Source organism: Rhagoletis pomonella, unplaced genomic scaffold (genome assembly GCF_013731165.1).
Source record: "Rhagoletis pomonella isolate Grant_MI unplaced genomic scaffold, Rhpom_1.0 Rhpom_scaffold_00014, whole genome shotgun sequence".
Classification (NCBI taxonomy): Eukaryota; Metazoa; Arthropoda; class Insecta; order Diptera; family Tephritidae; genus Rhagoletis; species Rhagoletis pomonella.
The window spans coordinates 13350018-13360132 of NW_023458568.1; the positions used below are offsets into that span (position 1 = coordinate 13350018).

Consider the following 10115-nt stretch of genomic DNA (forward strand, 5'->3'; position numbering starts at 1 on the left):
TAAAGGGTGCGCCATTGATCGGTATTGGTATTACAGGTAAGATAACTGTAATATTCCGTATTCGCCTTACATTTGTACATATCCATACATAAATAATAATAAATCAAACACATTGGACGAAGGACTAATTTTTCGTTGTTTTATCTATTTTATCCGTTTATATTGAAAATACATTGGTGCAACTACGGCAACATACTGAGCTTTCGAGTACAAATTTTCAAATAGTGGCAATCCTTCACAAAAATATTTCCAACAGTCGTCTTTCTTAAACTTCTTTAATTTGATACCTATACTGTAATAAGCCATTTATTTTATCAACTAAATTGAGTTAAATTTTCAAACAGATGGCAACCCTGTTCAAACATATTTTCGGCTGTAAGCCTTCATAAAAATGTAAAGCTTCCCTACAAGAATTGTGTGATGGTAACTAACGTATTCTCATTTATCTTACTAACACATTTACAAATTTTGCGTTGGTAAAAAAGAGACCATTAAATAAGGCCATAAGTTGGAGGAAGATGGAAGACCACATGTACACAAATGTTTACATCACGTTTTTCATATTGCTCTTAAAAAGTTGATAGAGGTACTTAACTGAGATCTCCATCACCAGTGATTATCACATGATCAATCAAATGACTATCACTGTTCTTGTAGGGTTGTTACCCACATTGCAATATTTCATTTATCTTATCAATTTAACTGAGTTAAATTTCTAAAAGGTGGCAGCCCCCCTCAAAAACATTTCCTTCGGTCATCATAAATCTCTTAATTTGATACCTATATTGTAATGCCATTTATTTTATCAATTAAATTGAGTTAGATTTTCAAACAGATGGTAACCCTCCTCAAGGCTCAAAGCCTTTCTAAAACTCTTCAGTTTGACCCCGCATAGCAATATTTCATTTATTTTATCAATTTAACTGACATACAATTTTTAAATAGGTGGCAACTCTCCTTAAAAATAGTTCCCAAAGTTATCTTTCTTAAACCAATGTAATTTGATACCCATATTGCAATATTTCTTTTATTTTATCAATTAAATAGAATTAAATTTTCAAACAGGTGCCAACCCTCCTCAAACAAATTTTCTTTTGTAAGCCTTCTTAAAAATTTAAAGTTTGATACCCACATTGCAATATTTCATTAAGTTTATCAATTTAAATCGTTAAAAGTTTCAATTACCACTTCATTCAAAAAAACATACATTCAAACTGTAGTGACAAAAATAGTAATTTCTAATATTCGCCGGCCACTCGAATCTGTCCACTTCGAACTTAATTTTTGTTACCACTTTACAATGCACTAATGGGAATTAAGGTTCAGAATTTGGGAGTCGACGTTACACTATATTCGATATATTTTGTGAGCCGTTGTTTTTAAACAAGTAGCGTTATCTCGAAAACTAGAGACAATCTGATAAAACAGGAGAATCCATTGAATTTAGAATTCCGCAATTAACCCGGCATTTACATGAGACAATTTTGCCAAGACAATAGCAATACATTCACAATTTTTCACAAAAGCCCAAAATACAATAACGCAGTGGCAGCTAATTTTTAGAAAGTGTGGTGTCCAATGGAGCGACTCACAATACAAGAGTGATAGCTAGCAGTACTGCTGTTTAGCCCAAATTCTAAATTCACTGCCACTGCCTTCATCGCAGCCAACTTCGCATGTTGAATTTGACATAAACGAAACGCAGCCAACTTCTGTTGATGTCACTGAAGCCTAAAAGGCAACAACAAAAGTGTAAACAAACAAAAGGGAATGTCAAAAAAAGCAGTCACTGAAAAAGCCGTATTGTGTTTGCTGCGGCAGTGACTGCAAATATTAGCAGTAACAGCTGATTTTAGAAACTTAATACATTCACACTTCTCTCATTGTCTTCGTCACTGTCTTCGATTTTTAGACAATTCTTGGTTAATTTGAGAAAAAGAGGCAAGACTAAATCTCAAAAAATCGCAGAATTATGAAAAAATGGTTTGTGTTTGAATATTTTAGTAAATAATATGAAATTCACGCCAAACGACACTAACGGCGGTTGCTGAAAAATATATTAGTTGCGATCCCGTACGAGTCCGGACTAGTCAGAATCAGTCAGATTTTACTGGAAATCGATCCCGTACTCGCTTCTCTGACTATTGAGAGGACAAAAAAAAGAGTAAATAGGGTCATCTCTCTGTCAGAAGTTACCATTTTTGTCCGAAGACTTTTTGCTGGCAAGTTCTGGTAAATGTGTGAAACGATCAGCTGTAGTGTGTTTGGCAACCAAATTGTAAACAAAATAAAAGTGCACTCTGCTAATTTATGTTAAAAAGTATGTAATTACTTGTTTAAGTGGATTTTAATCAATTTGAAAGTATTTTCGGTTATTTATATGTGTGAGCTGAGCGTGTTTACATATAAAATAAGCAAAAATTTACAACCAAAATTTGGAGGTTATGTTGAAGTTGACAGAAGTTACCATTTTTTACTAGAAAGCGATCCCGTACTTTCCAATGTTACTCTCTCGCTCTGAACGAATTTTTATTTCTTGACAGTTTTACTAGTTTTAGTCCGAGCAATACGGGATTGCACCTATTGTTTTTATAATTGTCTGGACACCTACTTTACGCAACAATTTGACAACTAATACATATACTCAATTGTCTTGTCTCAAATTGTCTTATGTAGACGCAGCGTAAGTGAGATCAACTATCCTAAAAGCATATTCACATTAGGAGCGTTCCTTATCTCCCAGAAATAGTCAGAAAAAGTCCGAAGTAGTCAGATTTGGTCCAAAAAGCGTTCCTTAACTCGGAAATGACAGCAAAAATGAGAGAGCAAAAGTCAGTGAGAGCGACTCTCATCAGTCCGAAGTAGTCAGATTTAGTCAGAAGAATTTTTTCTGGCAAAATCCTGAAAAGTGTCAAACTCAACTGAATTTAAATTAACGGAAATTAAAGAATACGCAAAAAGTGAGAATAATCTAAAAAGGAAAAGAAATGAATTGAAATTGGAAGGAGGCAAAAAATAATTGATATAGCAAGTGTTTATTGTGCTTGTGCTTGTGTGAATGTGTTTTGTACATACATTTCTGTTCTTATTTGACGTTAGTTTTGTTGTTGCCATTCTTTGGACTAAAAATTTGGTTTTTTGCGTTCCTTTACTTTTCCTGTTATTCTCTTTTAGTGAGCGCATTTTGCTTACGCTCTGGCATTTTGACACTTTTCAGATTTTAGTCCAAAAAGATAAGGAATGAACCTATTATCGTAATTTACGGCTCGTTTGTAATTTACAAGCAAATCATGCTGAAATCAAGTAAATTCGCCTTGTAAAATGTGTCAATAAACTAAGTAGAAATTAAATAATTTATCATAAATCAAGAATCAAATGAAGAAAACAAACACTTTCATTTATTTTAGCCGCCACTGTTAAGCTGCCTTTACATGAGGCGATTTTCCAGGCGATTCAACATTGCTCTGGAAAAATCGCTCGTGGAAATGGTTATTCAAAAATCGCTTGCCTCAAAGTAGACAGCAAGTCAACTTTTGCCGGCGATTATCGTCTGTCAAAAAATCACCTCATGTAAAGGCAGCTTTAGGGAAATTTGAAAAAAATTCCTAAAGCTATGCAACCATTTGTTTTTTGAAATCAAGTGCAAACCACGCACTCGTACGAAATGCTATAGAATTTATACAAGAAAATGTGAACTTACTTGATTTATGTGAAGTAATTTGATCGAAACAAAGTAATTTACGCCGTAATGTGAACATAGTTTAAATAATAAATCAATTACATTTTGTTTATAATATATTCTAGTAATTGCAGTTTTTTCAATTCCACTTACCTGTCCTTTTCCAATTTCTGCTTCGTCCTGCATTGCTGCAAACTTTTCTTCTCGTTGTTGCTTGTTTTGTTCAAATGGTTTTTACTTTAGCTTCAATTTTTCGTCATAATAAAGTTCGCGCGCCGAACGTTTCCTTTTAGCAGGAGTGGAGACATTGATGGACATGATATTGAGGGGAGTGGCGACTGTGACAGGGACGATAATGTTGACGAGTTTGGGGACTGCTGTGATAGCGGAGTTGAGGGTGCCGGTATGGGCGAATTCTCCCCTAACATTTGCACAGGGCCCTCCCGCAATTGCAGTGTATGGGAGTTAGATATATTGGTGCTGATCCCAAATATCTCATCCATTAGCTCCATGTACGGGGCGAAACACGGAGAAGAACCTGTGCGGTTGTTGTTGTCGCGTGCTGCCTTATAAGCTTGCAGCAAAGTGCGCATCCTCCCCTCCCAGAATCCTGAGAACATAATAATGAAGTGTCTTATGGAATTTATATTCAATAAAACAATTACATACCGTAATGCCTACGGATATCATATCCTCAAGTGTTTTAGCGTATGCCTGACGCTTTTTGTTTGGGTGCTCACATTCGGCTTTGCGAGCCAAGTAGCGCCGCCAAAAACCCTCAGATTCCTCCCGTGTCCACCTCCTTCATGTAGTTTTTTCCATCCTTAAAATAAACCAAAATTTTATTCATTATTTTCGGCGAAATATTTTGACATTTGAATGGAAGCCTTCCAATTACCTTCCAGAATCATTCATAATGGTGCAATAATTGAACTTGGCAGCATACCGATCCAAGTCGTCTATCATTATACGAGTTGAAATTAACTCGTATATATTACTAGAGTTGTGTTGTTGTTTCGCGTGTAAATGGACATTTAAACGAGTGTTCTGTTTGTCGCTCGCTTACAAAAGATTACGCCTATTGTAATATGTCATTTATTTTATCAATTTAATTGAGTTTAAAATTTTCAAAGAGGTGGCAATCATCCAAATTTTTGTAATATAAATGATCCTGGTATTATACTGAACAATACAAAAAAAAATAATCAAATCGGTTTTGCCATTCTCGAGTTTTGATGACCGTGACATACGAACACAACATCTTTATAAATATTATATAATATTCACAAGATTGTTGTTCGGGATTTTCAACGCAGAAATATCGCAATTAAATAAACAATTTTGTGCAAATGCTTCACTTAATACATCACAAATATGCAAAAGGTAACAAATACTTGTTAAGCTGTGTTTATTTACTCCATTTATTTACTCCAAAAGAAAGTGCGAATAGTGCAAGTGTTTTTTTTTCATATAACTCCTTAATTAATTAAAAAAGTTAATTTCCGCTCTTGGATTATTACTATTGTCGTTAAGACGCGTCGATTGACACCACTCTAGAAAGTTTGCGTCAATTTTTGGACAAGTCAAGCTTTCGCACGAGGCGATTTTTCAGGCAACTTTTGCGTACAACTCATGCAGGGTTGCACGAAAAAAAAATTTAGTGGCTAAAAATATCAAAATATAGAAATATATCAAAATATTCGCCATAAAAAAGGCGTTTGCATTGTTCAACTTTGCATTCTAATTTTGGTTGAACGGCCTTTCAACTAATCACTTTCAATAAAGTTGGTCGACAGCCAACATTTAGCCATTCAACTTTTTTTTCGGGCAACCCTGCGTGAGTTGAACGCAAAAGTTTAACGCAAAATCGGCTCGTGCGAACACCTTTTAAAGAGCACTACCCTGCAAAAATCGCGACTACTCCATGCATGCGTGTAAAGAGTACTCCCTAAGGATCAAGGAGTACTACAAAATTAACCACAATTCATATACAAAATATGGTCCAATTAACATTGCGATGTCCTAGGGCAGGACCATATACTCCATCCCTGCATTACATCAGAGTAGCACAAAACTACTCCAACATATTAACAATGGCATTGTTGTTATATTTTTTCGTTTGTACACGCTTTTGTTCTTAACTTCTCAAATGCTTTTTCGAAATTCATAAAAACCAAGCCAAAAATTAAAAATTACATGTTGCCTCTGATGGCATTCGAACCCGAACATGCTGGGAGCTAAGAACTAACAGCGAGCATCTCTACACGTTCAGCTACAGCCAGACATGCAAATGTGCTTTCAAATGCTCAACTTCAATGACATTTCGTTAAAACACGAGCAGTGATCCGATAACAAACAATAAGCTGGCGCAGAGACACGAGTTGGTCCGATACAGCATGACAGAGGATCACTTTTGTAAGTACTCCCGTTTACCACATATAGACTACATGGTCCAACGATTTTTGCAGGGTACTACCCAAGTTTTCGATACATCGAATTAGGAATTTTCGATATTTAAGAAAGTATCGATGTCATGAATCGATTTAATTCATTGCATGTAAAATCGATATGACGATATATCGGGCTGAACAATATCGATATCGGAAAAATCGATGTTGAAAATTCTACTTCCAATTGAATAGAATATTATAGGGAATTTACATGAGGCGATTTTTCAGGCGATTTTTAGTTGAATGCAAAAATCGCCTGGTGTAAATGGCCTTTCAACTAATCGCTTCCAATGAAGTTGGTCGGCTGCCTACTTTCGTTCAACTTTTGGTTCAACTAATCGCCTGCGCAAGTTGAATCATGTAAATTCCCTATTAGACCTGCCTGTCAACTCACCTAATTGTGTTATTTCCATCTTGTATATTTACTGAGGATTAAAACGGAATGCCGGTCGACTAAAGCGGATTGTCAAACTTAAGAGCTAAATAAATCATACAAGCTGCTGATCAAACCTACTTTAGTATTGTCCCATACACTTCTTTGTAGATCAAAAATAAATTTCAACGTAAATATCGATATTGCGGGTAAAGTATCGATGTCTTCGATATATCGACCTTGGAATATCGATTCAAAAAATCGATTATCGTGCCATGAAATATCGATATTCAGAATAATCAATACGATATCGAACTTTCCTACATCGAATAAAATACGTCGATGCATCGAATAATAGGGCTCTTCATCTAAAGTGATAAAGGGATAAATTGCTTAAATTTATCAGTTTATCCGCATTCTTACATGAACGCACCTTGGTAAATAATTGCACGAAATTGTTTATTATTTAACTTATCAGGCTAGCTACGTTTCATTCTTAACTCGTCCATTGTGCTAATTTACTTTTTATGTGGTCGTAACAAAATCGACCACCTGGCGGTCTGTCAGGGTTGAATTTTGCTGAAATTTATACGTTTATCCCAAGAACGATAGAATACAAGATTGCGCATTCCCGCAGAATGACATTTGTGGTAACGGATAAACAAAGAATATGGCGAAAAACAATGAGTTGACAGTTGTGAATTTGCAGTGAGAAAACGTGTTTTCTTCACGATTCACCAATTTCTCAAGCCATCTTTGAATATAGCAAATTAAGCACAACCTTAACGAAAAATATACAACCACTCTTGAAATGTGTTCAAAAGAATAGGTCTTATTAATTAACTATTTAGAATTTTTGTGTTTGTATTGCAGTTGCCGAAAAAGTGATAATATCTTGTCGCAGCGCATGTTTTCCTGCAGAAAGTGGTCGATGCGTGCTTACCTCCGATTTTAATTTGTAATTTGTGGTATTTTAACGTTTTTAACTTAACATGTCGCGTTTAAAAGTGGTCCGTAAAGTGCTTCATGCATATTACGCTGGTGTTTAAATTGTATGGCTTCTCCGGCCGGCAGAACTCTACCCACTTTCTGGCCAAGGCGTCGTCGCGGGGAAACAAAAAAAAAAATGCATTTGGGGGCTTTACCCCTACGACTGCTGCAATTCAACACACGACACGACATTTTTCTAAAGTTTTTATTACAAATAAAACGTTTTTTACTTCAGAACGCACGAATTACTTCGATTTTTCACTTGAAAGTACACAATACGTTTGCACTTGTTTCTAAACAAAAAGTTTGTTTACGTATTGCCATAAACGTCAAAGTCGGCAAAACCAAAGTAGCGGTTTCGGGAATGCGCCACCTTCAGTTCATTACACCATGCGTTTATCCACCAAAATCGTTTGATAAAGTGATAAACTTTGGTTAAATAGATTTTCCTACAAAGTTTGACAGTTCATTTATCAAACTGATAATTTATCATTTTATCAAGTTCACCAACAGTTTATCACTCTTGAAGGTTATAGTGCAGTTCATGGTCCTCACCGAAAATTGATGCACAATTATCGAAAGGGACTTCAAACGACGCGAAGTCAGTAGCCAGTATTAAATATCCGAAGGCGCAAAAATATTTTTTTAAACCGTACAAAAGTTATTTGCAAAAATCCGTTTCAGTTAGCTCAATTTTGTTAGTAAATAAATGCACGAAATGAACGCATATTAATCTTGATGTTTACCATAGTTTATTTTACCCGAATTTGTAACAAAAAGCTGCGAAACTTAATGATTTAATTATATATTAGACTGAAAACAACGTAAGTAAACCCGGCGTCTCCTTTTTGTTCCGCTAGTTGTAATGAAAACATGGAGGTGCTTGGTGTTGCCAACATATTACTATTAGAAGAGGTTTTATTTAGCGAGCCAATAACAATAAATGTGAAAGATTTTAAGTGTGTTACAATTAAAGGATAATAATTAAATTTAGATTGCGTGTATATAAGAGCGCACTCCTTCTCTCTGCAAAAGGTGTTAAGCGCCCCTTCTTCGGCAACACAGAAAGGAGAATTCTACTTCTTGAGGGTAATAATCCATAAGCGCGGCCGAAGGCCGCATACGCAGAAAGGTGTTCTCTGCAAAAAGTGTTCAGGCCCCCTTCTTCGGCAACACGGAAAGGAGAATTCTACTTCTTGAAGGTTATAATCCCTAAGCGCGGCCGAAGGCCGCATACGCAGAAAGGTGTTCTCTGCAAATGGTGTTTAGCCTCCTACTTCGGCAACACAGAAAGAAGAATTCTACTTGCTGAGGGTTATAATCCCTAAACGCAGCTGCATACGCAGAAAGGTGTTCTCTGCAAAAGGTGTTCAGCGCCCCTTCTTCGGCAACACAGAAAGGAGAATTCTACTTCTTGAGCGTTATAATCCCTAAGCGTGGCCGAAAGCCGCATACGCAAAAAGGTGTTCTCTGCAAATGGTATTTAGCCTCCTACTTCGGCAACACAGAAAGAAGAATTCTACTTGTTGAGGGTTATAATCCCTAAACGCAGCTGCATACGCAGAAAGGTGTTCTCTGCAAAAGGTATTCAGCCCCCCTTCTTCGGTAACACAGAAAGGAGAATTCTACTTCTTGAGGGTTATAATCCCTAAGCGTGGCCGAAAGCCGCATACGCAAAAAGGTATTCTCTGCAAAAGGTGTGCAGCCCCCCTTCTTTGGAAACACAGCAGGGAGAATTCTACTTCTTGAGGGTAATAATCCATAAGCGCGGCCGAAGGCCGCATACGCAGAAAGGTGTTCTCTGCAAAAAGTGTTCTGGCCCCCTTCTTCGGCAACACGGAAAGTAGAATTCTACTTCTTGAAGGTTATAATCCCTAAGCGCGGCCGAAGGCCGCATACGCAGAAAGGTGTTCTCTGCAAATGGTGTTTAGCCTCCTACTTCGGCAACACAGAAAGAAGAATTCTACTTGTTGAGGGTTATAATCCCTAAACGCAGCTGCATACGCAGAAAGGTGTTCTCTGCAAAAGGTAATCAACCCCCCTTCTTCGGTAACATAGAAAGGAGAATTCTACTTATTGGGGGTTATAATCCCTAAGCGTGGCCGAAAGCCGCATACGCAGAGAGGTGCTCTGTGCAAAAAGTATTCAGCCCCCTTCTTCGGCAATACAGAAAGAAGAATCCTATTTCTTGTGGGTTATGATCCTTAAGCGCGGCCGAAGGCGCATACGCAGAGAGGTGTTCTCTTCAAAAGGTGTACAGCCCCCTTCTTCGGCAACAAAGAAAGGAGAATTCTACTTCTTGAGGGTTATAATCCCTAAGCGTGGCCGAAAGCCACATACGCGGAGAGGTGCTCTCTGCAAAAAGTATTCATCCCCCTTCTTCGGCAATACAGAAAGAAGAATTCTACTTCTTGAGGGTTATGATCTTTAATCGCAGCCGAAGGCGCATATGCAGAGAAGTGTTCTCTGCAAAAGGTGTACACTGTACAGCCCCCTTCTTCGGCAACACAGAAAGGAGAATTCTACTTCTTGAGGGTTATAATCCCTAAGCGTGGCCGAAAGATACATACGCAGAGTTGTGCTCTCTGCAAAAAGTATTCATCCCCCCCTTCTTCGGCAATAC

At 37.2% G+C, this 10115-nt stretch overlaps 1 long non-coding RNA gene across 1 annotated transcript; it reads right to left on the bottom strand.

Annotated features, from left to right (window-relative positions):
• Positions 1–3422: 3422 nt before the first annotated feature.
• On the bottom strand, positions 3423–4784 carry LOC118749248. The gene is made up of 3 exons (XR_004994187.1): positions 4578–4784; positions 4349–4502; positions 3423–4289 (listed from the first exon to the last, which is right to left on the bottom strand). It is a non-coding gene; the product is annotated as an uncharacterized LOC118749248 (long non-coding RNA).
• Between the last annotated feature and the right edge of the window lie 5331 nt (positions 4785–10115).